This window comes from Phyllostomus discolor, chromosome 11 (genome assembly GCF_004126475.2).
Source record: "Phyllostomus discolor isolate MPI-MPIP mPhyDis1 chromosome 11, mPhyDis1.pri.v3, whole genome shotgun sequence".
Taxonomy (NCBI): domain Eukaryota; kingdom Metazoa; phylum Chordata; class Mammalia; order Chiroptera; family Phyllostomidae; genus Phyllostomus; species Phyllostomus discolor.
The window spans coordinates 41,123,432-41,140,438 of record NC_040913.2 but is presented as its reverse complement, the minus strand read 5'-3'; the positions used below and the strand labels follow the sequence as shown (position 1 = coordinate 41,140,438).

At 35.4% G+C, this 17,007-nt stretch overlaps 1 long non-coding RNA gene across 1 annotated transcript in view; it reads left to right on the top strand.

Moving 5' to 3' along the window:
* LOC118497342 overlaps nt 1-10,706 on the top strand; it is a 51,795-nt gene extending 41,089 nt beyond the window's left edge. Inside the window, exons 3-4 of the long non-coding RNA XR_004899869.1 lie at nt 5,990-6,078; nt 10,635-10,706. This is a non-coding gene — a long non-coding RNA (uncharacterized LOC118497342). The remainder of the gene's footprint in view (nt 1-5,989; nt 6,079-10,634) is intronic.
* Nucleotides 10,707-17,007: the final 6,301 nt, after the last annotated feature.

Genomic DNA, 17,007 nt, shown 5'->3' with positions numbered 1-17,007 from the left:
GAGTGCTGAAAGTCACTGGGTATTTGTTGATGGAACACAAGCTCATTACCCTCTAAAGATGGGATATAAAATAGGCTCAACAAGCTGACTCTAGCTTTTTGCCAGAGCACTAATTTAGGGGATTGGTACCAGTATCTTGTTGCTTTTGTCTAACAAGAGACCTGAAAGAAAGGACTCAGCATAGACTGTTATAATGTCTTCTACCTGAGGAAGTGGGGCAGTGAAATGCCTCTTCTGTGGACACAGATGTACATGGGTGAATGAAAAGAGCAGAGAAATTAAAAGAGGTGGAATGACATCCTATCTGCATCTTTAAGTGAGCAAAACCACAAATGAAAGTTATTTGCTTCTAAAGCGAGCCACAGTGCAGCATTTTTTTGTCAGTTTTTCTTTATGTCCATGTCTTGGGGTTTTTTTTTCCTCCCTCCATTGTCTCTGGCTGTGGGTCCTTTAGAGCATTTATTTTTTTAATTGTAGGTACTATGATTCAGAGTTAAAGAAGCTGAACTCTGTTTTCAGAAAGACCACTCTAAAAATTCCACCAATTACTATCTCTGTGAACTGGAGCATATTCTTAACTTTTCTGAGTCTGAATATTCTCAACTTGGAAAATTGAAATAATATTTGTATCTACCTCAAAGTGTTATAATATTAAATACAATAATGTTTGGTTCATGACACATAATTAACATAAGTAATTACTATTATCTTTATAGTTAGGGTAAATCTAGTAAAATGCAGCTGATACCTCATTCCAGGCTATTGTGATTCTTTTTGCTTTGCCTTCTACTAGAAAATCATGTGCTGCTTCTGGGTTCTGGATTGCCCAGGAGTCCTTCTTGATAAAAGCATAGAACAGAGTGTTGTGTGCAATAGAGTTGGAGAGAAGACTAGTTGTGGAGCTAGAACAAAGCTATGAGTCTATGTGGGCCCTCTTCCCTTCTCCACAGTAGGTACCACTTTCTTTTTCATCATTCTTCTCTCATACATCTCTTTCAGCATTGCCAATGTCCTCCTCATTCTCTCTTATTTAGTTCTTTTTCTTTATCACTTTTTTCCTAGTTAGGTCTTGAACTACTAAAGGGACAATAAACTCAGCCTAATAGACCCTGTGACATCACCATTCTTTTGCCTAGCTTGACACAGCCTCAAATGGGAAGTATGGATACAGCAATGCAGAAGTGAGCTGTGCAACATCAGTGTCAGGCTCTCGTTCCTTTGTAATTTTTCTCAACCCTCCTCGTTCACCCTCTTAGTGTTGTCATTTTTCCTATTGTTTCTGATGTTTACACATTATTCTCTGTTCTGATCACTGATCCAGTTTTATCTTGCTTAGAGCCTTCATCATCTGTCTCCACCATCTTTCCTTAAGAAAATGAAGTCTTCATTAGCTGGTTTAACACTTAAATTTAAAAAAAAAATTATGGAGAGAGGAAGAGAGAGAGAGATTTATTTGTTGTTTGACTTATTTATGCATTCATTGGTTGTTTCTTGTGTGTGTCCTAATTTGGGTTCAAACCCACAAACTTGGTGTATGGGATGATGCTATAACCAACTGAGCAACCTGGCCAGGGTACTGGTTTAACACTTTTGTTTCTTGTTCTGCATATTTTCATGGCTATACTAATATTGTCGTACTTGATTCTATACTGAGTGTTGTAGAGACACAAATATTGAGTAGTATCTTCAAAAGTTCAGTGAATAAATATTGTGTTCCCACTTTTCCTACCCAGCTTTTCCAAAATGAATCTGGATAACTCTGAGTTTTATAGAGGCCTTAAACCAAAGTTATCATAGTTATCATCCTGGGAAAGGGGTGCTTTTCTCACAACCCTGACTGATACATTCAAAGCAGTATTCACACTGCTCTTTTGTAAAGGTGTTCACATTGTGATTTAAAGAAATGCTGATTAGCATTGCTTTCCTTCTTTCTTGAGGACAGAAACATGTTTTAAAGAGTCATGAAACTCATTCAATATTTGAAACCTTTTTAAGGAAAAGAATCCAAAGTTGTGAATATAAAATTAATATTTATCCAAAGTTAAAGAACAAATTATAACAAGTTATAATTTTTTAAAGTTGGAAATCTCAATCATTATACAGTTTAAAAAATAATATATCTTTTTATTAATTTATCCCTTGGCATATCTCTGTAACATTTTTTCTACATTTTTGCTTGCATGCTCTCTAATTGTGTCTTTATATGACAAAGATTTTGCAGTGTTGTTCTATGTATACAATAGATAAAATTCATTCTTTTCTCTATCACAGCCGAAGAAAATTTGCACATTTTTATTGACAGAACAAGTTCTTTCTTAGTTCATTTGTGCTGCTATAACAAACTACCACTGACTGAGGGCCTATAAACAACAGAAATTTATTTCTTACAGACCTAAAAGCTAGGAGGTCCAAGATCAATATGCCAGCAGATTCAGTTTTTGGTGAGAACCCATTTCCTGGTTCATAAATCGCCATCCTCTCATTGTGTTCTCTCACAGTAGAAAGGGAGAGAGCTCTCTGGGGCTTCTTTCATAAGGGCACTAATCCCATTCATGAAAGCTCCACCCCATGACCTAGTCACCTCCCAAAGATCCCATCTCTTAATACCATCACCTGAGAGTTTAAGTTCCAACATATGAACTTGGGGGGTGAGTGCATAAATATTCAGTCTATAGCAGTTACACTTCCGGTTATTGATAGTGCAATTCTAAAGCACATTAAAATGCATGTAAAATGTGGATTTACTCATAGTCATATTTTCTGCTTGTAGTACTGCTATAGGTTTGTGACCTAAAAATACAAAGATGTTGTAAATCTTGTTTGGTATAATTCCCATCCAAAAGAAAATAAATATAATGTGCTTTATAATGGGATATTTTGCATTAGCTGGAATATTCCTGAGAGGAAAGAAATTCCATTTTGTTCTCCATTGAATGATTTCACATATCTGATGCTTAGAAGAATTTTCTGTAGATAAGCTCTACAGAAATGGGGGATAATACTAATACTGGCCTCATAGAACTGTTGTAAGAATTAAATGAAGTAGTACGTGACATTATTTGACACATATTGGGTGCTCAATAAATGTTAGCTTTCATTCTGTATAGGTACAAAACAGAAGAGAAGTCACACTCCTGGGGGGATGTGAGATAAACATAAAGGAAAAATTGCATCACTCATCTTCATAGACAGAAAATGCTACCAATATCCGGTTGTGAATGTCCTAGCAAGACAAAGTTGTGTAGTATGCCAAATAAGTGGTTGAGCTGTGAGTTAAGTGATAAGATTTAGATAAACGGAGAGAATAATGAAAAGCCTGTATCTATCTGTTGGGGACTGACGTAAAGAGAGAGGCCTGGATTCTGGAAAATGTGTGGCCACTTGTACTGTAATAGTGATTTCCAAACTCTATTTCCTTACGACGCATAAACTGGACCATGAATTTAAGTCACAAAAAGCAACTTTTGGTTATCTTTGTGACGTTCTGTTCCTTTCACCAAAGTAAGTCAGTAGATACAATCTTACAACTTATATGTTTTTATCCCAATTTAAAAAAAAAACAACTAGGGACTGGCTCCCACTGGCTCCCACTGCTCCCACAAATTCTGTGGTGTAATGGAACAAAACAATGCTTATCAAGTGGAATATTCAACAGAAAATCATGTAAACAACTGTGGCAGACACCGTTGTTTGGCTGGAGCAATTTTCCTTCTCAATCCCTTTCTTTTTATGGTTTTCCATTAAAGATAATAAAATATTAAATGTTCACATTATCAGCCCTGGCTGGTTAGCTCAGTTGGTTAGAACATTGCTCCCATACATCAAGGTTGTGGGTTTGATCCCTGGTCAGGGCACATATAAGAAGCAACCTATGAATGCATAAATAAGTGGAATAGCAAATCAATGTTTCTGCCTCTTTTTCGCTCTAAAAATCAATTTTTAAAAATGTTCATGTTATCAAACTCCCTTGACAAAGTCCCATAAGTAGAACTGTAAAGGAGATTTTCTGAGAAAATTTTTGTTTTTCTTTTGGGGATAGGTGGGACTGGAAAAATAGCCCCTTTGTCCCTTCCTGCTGTCTAAAGGGCCTGGAGCCAAAAGCTGTAATCTTGAGACAAAGAAAAGAAGATCAAGAGAACCACAGAGATACTGGCTCTGGTCACAGATCCACCAAAACAATGCCATCAACCACAGGGTTAGAATACACACACACACACACACACACACACACACACAATCTCTCCTATTACCCATGTTAAGTAACAATGAGGGGTAAAGTTTTGAAATAAATAACTTTTTATGCCATTTAAGAGTTTTCACTTATGTACTAACCAATAAGTCAGGGAGTTTGTGTCTTTTATCCAAATTACTATATGTCCTTGGCTAAGTTACTTAAGCTCCATTTTCTCATTTATAAAAGCACCATTATACTAACCTATCTTATAAGGATATCATGAGCTCTAGTAAATAAGTCTAAAGTGCTTTATAAATGCTTAATGATGATAATGATCAGGCAAGCAGAACCATTTTTGTAGGACACAGAAATTACCTCCCCTGAAGGAGGTATCAACAAAACATAGACAGGAAATAGTATCTCTTACAAGAGAGAGTATGCATCTTCCTAAGGAAAGGTGATCATTTAAACCCTGAGTATCTAATTGAAGACTAAATGGAGAAGATTATGGTGTTATAATTGGGTTTATTCAGAATGCAATTGAAGACTCATCTGTTGAAGATGAGACTCATTTTATTCTCTCTTGAAATTGTACAGCACAGGAAATTATGACCAGGGGAACGTTAGCTTATTCATCTCAATAAAACAGCTCACCTTTTAGCCTTGGTCTTCAAATTTTGCTTACATTTTTTTCTGTGATAGAGAAACAAAATTGAGATATAAGTGGCTGAAACAGAACAAATGCATACAAAATCCATAATTTTAGGAAGCATTAAAATTATGTTCTAAATCAGCTTTAAAATGTAGTTATGCCTGCTATGAGCCTGCTTTGTTTTTGATGTAAACTTTTAGGCAAAAGACAGTGGATTATCTAACAAGGATTTTGCCATGGAAATTCTCCAGAAAACTGCCAACACCTTGTTTTCCTTCAATGGTAAGATTTGTATTAATTCATGCAAAAATTTTAAATTCTCTAATTTCCTTTTGCCATTTTTTTCCTTTTTCTTATTGTTAGCAGTTTCATCATTCCTGTTAATATCCTCTTTACTATTTTTAAATCTATACCTGAGTAGAAAAGCAATGATATATGTTTATATAAATCCTCCGAATTGTTCTTTTCATATTACATGCATTTCAATGTCTTTTGGGGCTAGATATTCTCAACTGAGAATAGACATGGGCTTAATGAAGCTGAGTATATGGTTTTAATCCTAGTTAATGAACTAGCTAGATTTTTACAGAGAAAAATTCCACTCATTAGGCAAAAGCTATGCTTTTAATCTGTGAAGGTGCTCTGTTGATTCCCAAGTGTGGGCGAGTGTGCTTCCACTGCAGAGAAGACAACTCACAGTGACAAATTCTACTAAAGAAAGGAAAGGATTAGCGTCTATGACATAATAGTTGATTTAAAAAGAGATTGGAAAGTGAATAAAACTTTAGTACACGCTTTAATAAGTCTTATTAAGCTTCAATTTGGACTTTCTCTTTATTTTTGACCTGCTAGGCAATCTGGCTTTGCCTGGACTAATCAATTCTTTGTGCTCAATGTATCCATACCTCTGAAGAGGAACGTGGCTTGTGATGAGTTTGTGTTTGAAAAGCAATTACCTCCTCTGGTGCGTGCTTTCCCGTCCCACCCATCCTTCTTTCTCTTTGTTCAGGCCTAATTTTAAGGAACTTGCTAGCCCAGTAGTTGGATTCCACTCATTTCAACTGGCTTCTCCCTACTTTTCTCCCTTTTCTTTGGATATAGAGGTCTCTCTTCTTTTAATTGACAATATATGTATGCCTTCTTTCATTGTTATTGACCAACAGCTTTCTGGCCCCTGCTGGTAGATCATCTGAGAATGGATGCAGAGATCTTTCACAGTCTCAGAAGTACCTATAGCAGACATATTTAGTAGGTAAGTATATTATCAGAAATTGTTTTTCCATATGAAGTGGCATATTTACTCACTTCTACTGTTTCAATACCAACAATACAAATTGTTAAAATTTTATATAAAATATTCATTTATTATTTATTTCTTTTTAATAATGCACAGCTAGGTCTTTAGGTATATGAAATAGTTTAGACTGTCCAGAGTATTTCCCTTTTCTTTCCTATAACACATGCACATACTCTCACCTTTTTCTCCTAACATTCATTTTTCCTTTAAGCTAGTTTATTATATGTAAATGAAGTCAGTGTTTAACAACATTTGATATGTTGTTTGTTATATTTTCACTAGAATAATTTGCTTGTTTATGTTTTCTTAAAAATACAGAGTAATAATGCACGGTGGTGTTTCATATTAATAATTCAGTGCTTCATAAAGTAATACTTCTGTAAACTCTTTAAACTCCTTGATTATTCTAACGGATATGATTTTTGTAACACATTATGTATCTTGAGTGGCATATTTAATACTTATCCTTTAAAAAATTATTGGCAAGATTGTAAGTATAAGTATTAAAAGTCTTTCCTCACCTATTAGAAAAAACTAAAAGGATGAGGGAAAAACTGCATCAATTTTTATGAAAAAAAAAAAAAGAAGCAGATAATGTCCTTTTGCAAGAGACTCTCTTAAATGATAGTGAACATGAAAAATTAATTAGATTTCAAGTTGGAAGTATCATGCTCTACTTGATGAAGTTGATAGTGCTGCTATTGCTACCTTAATGTATAAAAGGAAAAATGTCAAAATTAATAAGATAGTCAAGAATAAAAGGAATGGAGTGGTTATCTTTGAGGGTACTGAGTATTAGAAATAATAGCTAATTGGTATAAAGCTAACTTTGGAAAAAGAATCAGGCAACATTATTTTAGACATCTTTGACTGGCATGGTTTCCTTTTTTTCTTTCTTTCTTTTTTAATTTATTGATTTAAGAGAGAGAGAAATATTGGTTTGTTTCACTTATTTATGCATTTCTTGGCTGCTTCTTATATGTGTCTGGCCTGGGGGTGGAACCCACAACCTTGTTGCATTGGGATGACTCTCCTACCAACTGAACTACCTGGTCAGGGGCTGGCATGGTTTCTAAAAACACTGTAGTTTTCAGACACTTAAATGTATTAAAATGGAAATTGGATATCTCTGAACTGCGAAATTAGTATTTGTGTCTGGCTTGTAATTTATAAACAAGTTGTTGAAAGATTTTTATTTCCTGAGAGGAAATGAGCCAGACATTTAGGATTTTCATGCTTTTCATATTTTAATTTTTCCTTTCATAAAATTAAAAAAAATTTGGAGTCAGAAAAGATTTTTCAGGGGCAGATGTGTGAAGAGAAATAAATGAGGGTTTTTATTTTAACCTCCCACATTCCTCTTTTCAGTGATTATTTAAAAACCATTTATCTCCATGTGGTGATAAATATAATCTGGAAAACTGTCATCTTGTAGTTTAATTAAAAATTTTAAGAAAGATATTTGGTGCCTTATCTGGAAGAGGCTCTGAGGCTGCTTCAAAATTTTAGATGACTTTTTTTTTCTATAAATAGTTCAATTCCAGGGTTAGTATCCTAATGATTCAAACAATTTGGACCCATTATTAGCTCAACACACTGATACAGAGTTATCTCTTATTACATGTCACAACCACAGCGGATGGTGCATTGGTGATGTTTCCAGAGTGTGTCCTGGACCTGAGAGCTTAACTAATATGTGTAAAAAGATTTTAGGTCAAAATTAATTTTTAAAATGCTATGAATCAAGGTTTAGAGAACACAGGTTTGTCTAGATCCAACTGATTACTTAGAACCAAAGTGAATATCTGGCTGAGTAGGAAGGATAACAATATTAGAGACCACTATCTTTCTGAATTTAGAGGAACTATTCTCTTGATTAATCTGAGACATTATAAACCAGACTCTCTCTAAAAAACAAACAAGTCTCAAAGATGAAATTTGTGTAGAATATCAATGATGCCATGAAGTGCCATTACCATTAGGTCTTTTAGCTGGTGAAATCCACGTTCTGAAGTTGTCAGTCATGATGGTGGCATCCATGTTTATTCTTACATTATTGCTGGAATCATTGGAATCTGTTACTTACATCTGGGGAATCTGGCCAGATTTTGCTTATTTTTTAGACTGGTTTGATTCTATTTTTAGATTATTGGCTTATTTATTTTTGAATAAAATAATATGTGCTTATATTAATTATACTAAAAGAACAGGATGCCCTATAAAGAGACTCACAATAACATGGCTAAGAGAATACAACCCTCATTTTTCTCTCTGTAACACAGCCAAGGTGTTTCTGTTCCACACACTGTCATACCTGTGGCTTGGCATAGCTGCCATCTACAAAACATGCTGAGTTGACTCTGGTCACCAGGCAGGAATTAGAAAGAAAGAGGTCAAAGATCACACTGATGGAAGTTGAACCTTAGGTCTGCTCTCATTCTATTGAACAGAACTTAGTCACATGGTCACATATAGATACAAGAGAGGTTGGGAAACATGCCCTAGTCATGGGTACAGGTAAAAAGTAAGAAAAGATTTGAGTGGGAAGTTGGGAATCCCACATGTTGTTTGTCAAAATTTCACTAATGGCATAAGAACTTTGGCAAGATTGGAGGCATGATTTTTAAAAAGTTCACATATATGGGAAAATAGAGACAACTGTATTCAACCAATTAAAAAAATAAAAATATAAAATGACAAAAAATTCATATGTCAATTTTAAATAGTACTTGATAGGCAGTCTGATAGGAAAGATAAGGAGATAAGAACCTTCTACATCTTTTAACCTTTCTTTCTTTCCCTCTACCTCATGATTTTTGTTTCAAATTATTTTTCCTTGTCAGCATTGTAGCATTACATTTTGTTCTGCAAACATAATTCTCTGTTAATCATTATGAGTTCTCTATTTAAATGGATGCAATACTCAGCACTAGTTCTTTTACCATGACTTTTCCATTACTGAGTTTGATTTTTAATTTATCACTTGGTTGGCTGGATTTTATTGTCAGGTAGTTTTAAAATTTTTTGTTTACTTAATTTTTTAGCAAAGGGATTATAAATTCTTTATCTCAGAATTCTTTTATATTTGAGAGTACTGCCTGTTGCCTTTGTACTTGAACGACCAGGCTGGGTGTACTACTCTGGGTCACACATATTGCTCCTTAGTACGTGGTAGACACTGTTTTGTTCACATCTGGAATTAAACATTGCCATGAAAAAGTTTAAGGCCAGCCTGATTTCTCCACTGTGGGTAACTTTTTCTGCCTAAATGCCTGATGGATTTTTTTGAAGCTCCTTAACTTAATTTGGGTGTGTCTTGATATTGATGATAATAATATTCAGTTACTATGCCTAAGTCCTATTCTAAATATTTCATGAATATTAATGCATTAAATATATAATATATTACCACAGAGATGAATAGCTGTGACAAAGCCTGCAAAACTTAACATATTTAATATTGGTCCCTTTATAGAAAAATTTGAAGACCCTTGCTCTAAGTGATTAATTTGATCTTTAGTCACATACATTTTCTTTTTTCCTGTTTATAATTTATTTGTTATGGTCATTTTAATTTCATTTTGTTGTTGTTTATCACTATGGCTGGGGCTATGGCTTTACAGATGTGTTCTTTTAATAATGCAGTTTTGACCACTCCTGTTTTTAGTGCTTTTTTTCCTTCCAGATTGCCAGTCTCAGTTCTTACTTCATCTTGCATGTTATGGTCTCTTCTCTTTCCCTGTTTCTCTCTTTCCTGTGACTCTAGTATGTTTGCATTGTTCCCATGTTGTTTCTTTCTACCTAAAGGGCTCTGTCTAGATCTATTTATTCATAATGTCCTTCCCAGAACCAGTTAAACTACTTTCTCTCAGGTACAGTTTGATGCCCAAGTGTTGCTAAATAAAATTCTAACTGGGCTTAGACATTTTTTTTCTGTAAGCATTTATTAAATGTCTATACAAAGGCCAGTTCTGTCAAGAGCAGGGCACTTCAAATCTTGTGGGCTTTCACGTGTTGCCTCCTCAGCACACCTGTTCTGAAGTAATGCTCTCCCTAATCTGCTGAGTTTTTGCTGGGGCATAGTGGCTTCCACTGATCCTACTTTCCATTAGGAAGTTTCTACCAACCCCAGAGGACATTAGTGGGGCTTCTCTAAGTGTTGCCAACTTACCATACTTCAGAATTATTTGGGGATATGAATGAGATTAAGAGTCCATTATTTAATTTCTCTGGTAAGGCAGCACAAACAATGCTTTAGTGATCAAGCAGCCTACTGAAATCTAACCCTGAATTTTCATTATAATTGCAAGCAAATGGCTCTTGACCCATAATTTTGAATTCTCTCTTTGGTTTGTGAACAATTTCCCCTAGAGTACATTGCTTTCTACTTTACAGAGATCTTGGATATAAACATGGATCTAAGAATAACAAAGCAAAACAAAGGACCTCCTTTGAAATGCATATCTCCTGTAGCATTTAAGATATTCACTTACCCTATTTCAACCCTGCAGGTCCTGGAGGAGATGGAGAAATCTCTATCCATCAAAAAATGACAAACACTGAATGAGTTTTACAAGTCGACTATAAGTACTATAATTGCTTACTTTATTTAAAAAAATTGCTGTTAAATAGCAGTTATGAAATACCTATTTTAGAAGTTACAGCCTTAATGTTGACTGCTCTTTCTCTTCCTCTTCCCCATTCCAGGGAGAAGAGATTGTGTACAATAAATTCTATTGTCATCTTTCCCACTTGGAAACTAATGGTTTTACTATTAATGTCAACACTGAACCTGTATTGAAATAATCATGATCAGTAGCTTGCTCATCCCTTAACTCTTTATGGTTGTCTGTTCCCCAGGAGGAGTTGGGAAGATTGGAGGTGTTCCTTTAAACAAAACCAGTTTCCAGTACCTGTTATAGATGAATGTGTAGGTCCTCTACCTAGCTATTTGGTGATGGCAGACATGTGGCACATGGACTATTGTCATCTGCTCCAGTGCACTATTTGACAGTCCAAGTTCACTTCTGCTAACTGCCCAGAGTCAGCCTTGGAGATGTTGTTAGTCCTTCAATATCAGCACATTAGCTGAAACTGATCTGTAATCCTTGATAAGAGTGACTGACTAATTTTAAAAATTAGAATGGATGAGTTAACATTAAAAGCCCCATTCTTTCTTAATTCTGAAAGCATTGTAGGCTGTTGGATTGTCAGGTGCACCTTATTATGAAGGACATTTTGACCACATTGAAGAAACACAGGAGCAACAGTGAATAGTTACCTGTTCATGTGTTCATTCTCTCTGCAAATAGGCTCTGAGTGTCTACAAACTGCCAAGCATGTGATTGCTGCCGGGAAGGCACGATCTCTATCTTTGAAAATTCTCAGTCTAGTGAGGGAGATGGGTGTGCATATGAGAATGTTGTCAGGACACTAAGAAGCTTGTAGAACAGATTAGGAGAGTCTTATGCTGTACTTGGGAGGGTTAGGGGTAAGGAGTCACACAATTCCGAGTTCTCCTGAGCTGGCTCTAAAGCTGGTGCCAGTGTAATGGGGAATGAACATACTATACTATTTATATTAGTCTAACTAACTGTAGAATAAGACTAAAATAAGAATGTAGCAACAAAGCAAGCTTATTTTAAAAAATCTATATAAAGAAACCCATGTTAAGCTCAGTAGATGTTAAACTCAGGTTGTTACTCTAAACTGACTTTTTCCTTTTGAAACTAGAGCTTGCATGTTAGAAGATTTTTTATTAGTATGTTGTACAGCTATCTGCAGTTTCAGTTCCTGTGTGAAATGAAGAAGCAGCCTTACCTCAAGACCTTGGCAGATTCGACCACCCAGTCATAGGAATTCAGCTGATAAGTAACCTGATGGCCAACTCAAGGATGCTGACCATAAAAATCAAGGCCTATGGAAATGTCCTTCACATTCTACAGGTCCAAAGTTCTCCCTCCCTTTTTTTCAGACCTATAAAATTAGTTAGCTTGACCAGAGCTGTTAGGATGATCTTTAGACAAGATTTCCCCATCTTCTCAGGTTGTCAGCCCCTGAATAAACCTCTTTGGCTTTTGTTACAGCAGGCATTAAGACCTGGGTTCATTTTCAGCAGTAGTATTGTTTGACTTGTGATTTGGAGATAACTTTAATATTTATTATTTTCTCTCCTTAATATTAAAATTCATCAAGAATAATACCAAGAGAGTGGCTGAAGATAATTGTCTTTTGGGACTTACTTTGTCTATAAAGCTTCATGAAGAACCCTACAGAGAACCTACTTCATCTTCATACAGCTGCCTTCATCAGTGAGCAAGGCACTGAAGTGCTGACCTCCTTCTCACCCCAATTTTATGTGTTTTTCATGTCTACTTTCCTGTTGTTGCCCAGTGAAAGTAAGTAGGGACTCATCAGATCAGCTCAGGGATTTTTGACCTATTTTTTTACAACAAATGAATAAATTAAAAAATTGACAGTCTAGTACATATATTGACACAGAAATTAATATAAAAATTTCATGAAACAATATCCTATGTATGTGTAATAATTTTATTTTAAGCGTTTATGGTTATGACCAAAATATTTATTTTATAACGTACCATTGAGTATGCAAAATCTGAATAACCCTAGTGTAGATTATTCAGGAAAGTAAATCCTGTGAGGAATATAAATCACAATGTGCCTTTCTAAATCAAATAGAATTAATTTGGGACAGATGACTTTGCCTACCAGGAACTGTTGTGCTTCCCCTGAAAAATGGCCTCACAAGTTTTGTCCTGTTCTTTGTGTTACTACCAAACTCAGTGTCAAACTTAGGTTTCATGGCATGTATTTTGTATATTAATTTCACCTCTAACTTCATTTTCTTTTTCTTTTTTCCCCCCTGGAGTTCCAAAGTTACTTTTTAAAGGTCCTATTGTAGAGGGGAGGGGAGGAGGGAGATAACAGGGGAAAGAGTGGGAAGGATTAAGTCAAGGAACATGTATGAAGGACCCATGGACAAAGCCAATGGGGTGCAAGGAGGACTGAATGTGGGAGGTGGGGGTGGGTAGGGAGGGACAGGGAGAGTAATGGGGGAAAATGGTGACAACTGTAAGGGAACAACAATAAAAAAATAAGGAATGAGGAGTGTACAAAAAATAAGGTCCTATTATATTATTATTGTTTTGTAAGATGCATTTAAAGCTTTTGGATCAAGGTGCAAATAAGTAAACAAAATCAATATAGTTTAGCTGCTTTTAGTGCAGATAAGTGATCACTGGAAGTCCCTGAATTCTGCATTGTGCTTTGAATTGCTTTGACTGAATTATGGGGAACACTCCTTGGTTTTAATGTGTTTGTACCACCATTTCATTGTGACGAGTTCAGGCTCATATACTTGAACTTCCTTAGTTACAGTGTGAATAGAAACTCAGGAAAATAGCATAGAGAGCTTGGAAATCTGCACCTGTCTCTCCAACTAGTGCCGTAGAGAGGTAGCTTCATATTTCAACAAGTTCCTCTGGAACATTGTGTTCCAATTACCTTCTATTGTAATTCACAGGTTGTTATGGTAGAGATTTTGACAAGAACAAAAGTCTCTAGTGAAAATTTGATGCATTCATACATTATTATAAAACCCCAAGCATGCTAATTACTTCAATGATGACATGTCAAGTGTATTCCTGAAAAGGGAATTTGGTGATGCTGTGACTACCCAATGGAAGGGCAGATATTTGTTTACATGCAATTACCTATGGTAATTTTGTCCCATGTGAAAACAGCCTTTACACAGACTCGTGGAATAATTACCGAAGCCAGAGAATGCATGTTAACATTGAAATACTGGCTTATAATAATTCATAGGCAAGAGCAGGCACCAGCCTGTCTGGAAGTCTTTTTGGAGCTTCTGTGTTTCATCCATTTTAGTTGTCAAACATGCCACAGATGTTTTTTCAAATGAACCAGTGCCTAAAATGAAAACATTGTATAGGCTATGCTGGATTTTACATGCACAATTCTTATCATATGTGTGGACATTTGTACTAGTTTTGAATTTTTTAGCCAGACCCCGTAGGTTGTTAAGGATGAGTACTGGCAAACAATTCAACAATAAACACTGCATTCTGATGCCCATTGGTGTTGATTGATTGTTTAAAATAAAACAATACATATAAGTAACTCACAGATTTCTCATTAGATTATTGACATCTGGGCCAAATCACAAAAATGTGATGTGATGCATAATCATGGATCAGAGGAAACCTGATAATTTATCTGTATGTTCTCTTATCTATGCCACTGTATCTACCATTATTATTGTGAGCTTTTCTTGCAAAAAGAGAGAAAATCTGAGCAGCAGTAACAAAGAAATGGGGATTTACTTCTCTGGATTTTCTTTCTGCTCCTCTGTCAAAAGGCTCTTAGTTCTCTGCTTAGATTGGATCTTCTTCATGTCCTCCATTTCTTCTAATGTCTAGAAAGAAGCTACTAGAAAAGAACTTAACAAATATTTATTGACTACCTCCTTTGTGCTGGCCTCTGTGCTTAACCTTGGGAGAGAGCAATGAATAAGCCTGCACTATCATGGCCTTCCTAGAGCTTGTAGTTCACAACAGGATGGCCATTAAATAGGGAATTACAAAGGGTGTTTGTGCTCCAAAGATTTATCATCTAGACTTTATTCTTATCAACCCCAAGACACTGAAATGCTACAGTTTTCTGTTTGTAAGTCAATATTTTCCAGGGGGGTCGATATCTGATAAATGGCATTTCAATTTCATGACTTAAAGAAATGTTTTAAACAGTGCTTGAATAGTCTCCTGAAGAATCTGCAGGGAGCCCCTTCTAATGTATGCCATAAATAAATGCATATTTTCCTTTCAAATTCCTTAGGAACTTTAGTCAGATTGTTTTTTCCAATATCTGAAAAGAAATTGAGGGTTGGTTAATTAGAATTCCACATAAAACTCCCACAGAGACTGTGGGGATGGTGTTGCCTGCTTTTTGTTTCAGCCCAGTGGCTGGTGCTCAAACAAAGTTTCTTCTACAAAGTTTCTCATATGTACTGAATGGCTGATGACCTGACACTTTTTTGTCTATAGAAAAATACACTGTAGGACTAGGAATAGGCATTAATATACCTGAGAATTGTCTTGCTGGACTACTGTGTATAAAGGGAAAAAAGAAGCATACACATTTTTATAAAAGAATCATTTTCATTTTAGCTAAGGATATACAATAAGCTGATGTAATTTTAATGAGTTTTAATCTACCATTGTCCTTTCTTATACTTATATTTTCCAAATCAGCATTCCATTGTCTGTGCATACGACTGGAATGTTTTTCATATATTTTTAGAGAGTTATTTTTCAGAGGAGCTGTTTTGTTTTACAAACACCTCTTTGTCCTCTTTCACCTATGTAGTTACTTCTCAGGCATCTCAAAGCAGCTACAGCTTCAACTACCTCCAGTCTTTAATCAGAAAACTAAGGGTCTCAAGTAACATTTCCTTGGTAGGCTGAGCGTATGCTGCACTTTTATGAACGTACTATATCTGGTATATTAAGAACAGTTTCTGACACATACAGATACTTTAAAAAGATGTAGTGGTACTAACTAGTAATTAGCAGAATTTAAAACTTCTAATCCAATGTTTATATATTTATTTTGTTTCCTGAGTGATGAAAATTTTAAGAAAGCACTGGTACCATAATATAGCATCTTTAATTTTATTATGCTTACTTTTATTCACAGATCTTATGCAGTATGTTTTTTCATATATGTGTATATATGTGTTCATAGGGTCTACATACACCTCTCACATATACACAGATATTTACATATATTTGTATACAGTTCCGTCTCTTTAACTATATTTAGTAAGAGGGATTATTAATAATATAATAAAAAAAAGTTCAATCATGTGATCTCAGATACTCCTAAAATTGAAGAGCTAAGAAAAAATATTCTTGCCTGTCTCCTTTGTTTATTGAAAAAGTGATTAATAGTTTTGATGGTATTAAGTAAGGGGCAAAACATCAACATTTGGTCTGAAGAATGTTTGATTAAGAGGCAGGTGATAATAGAGTTTTATTACAGAAATCAGAACAGTCTAAATCAAGTCTTGTATATATAGATGTTTAAGACAGTGTTCATGATTTAAAGAAACAGTTGTAAAGTAGTGAAAAGGAAATGATGAGGGCAAAGGTAAAACTCTTACATATTGATTGATGCTAGTTTTTTTTTTATATTTTTTACCATGGTTATATGTTTGATCCTTGAACAACTTGGGTTAATGGTGCCTATTCTCACATAGTCAAAAATCTATGTATGAATTTTGAGCCCCCAAACATAGTTGTCCCTCAGTATCTGTGGGGGATTTGTTCCAGGATCCCCCCACAGACCTAAATCTGTAGATGCTCAAGTCCTCTATATAAGAATGGCATAGAGCAATGCCTGCAGTTAACCCTCCACATCTGCACACTCCTGAAAGCAGGTAGAAAAGTTCAGACATTTATTTTAAAAATTTTGTGCATCAGTGGACTCGTTCAGTTCAAATCCATGTTGACAAGATTCACCTGTATTTAAAATGGAGGGTAGAATCTGCAAAGGTAAAGGAGTAGGGAGTACGCCATGATGGACTAGAAATATGAGATAATTCTAAATCTTAATATTGCTGTCTAGTAATTTTGTAAACCTGAACTTCATGGCCTTTTCCTCTGTAATTTAATAATGGTTGAGCCCAAAGACAGTTTTCTTCAGGCCTTTTAAACTCAATGTCTTTGCCCAGGTCCTTCTGTCTATAGTTTCCTTCTTGATGGCCATAGGAGGGCTCTTGAAGGTAGCATGGTGGAGGCAAGTCCATTTGTATTTCCATGTCCCTCTGGGCCCACCAAGATT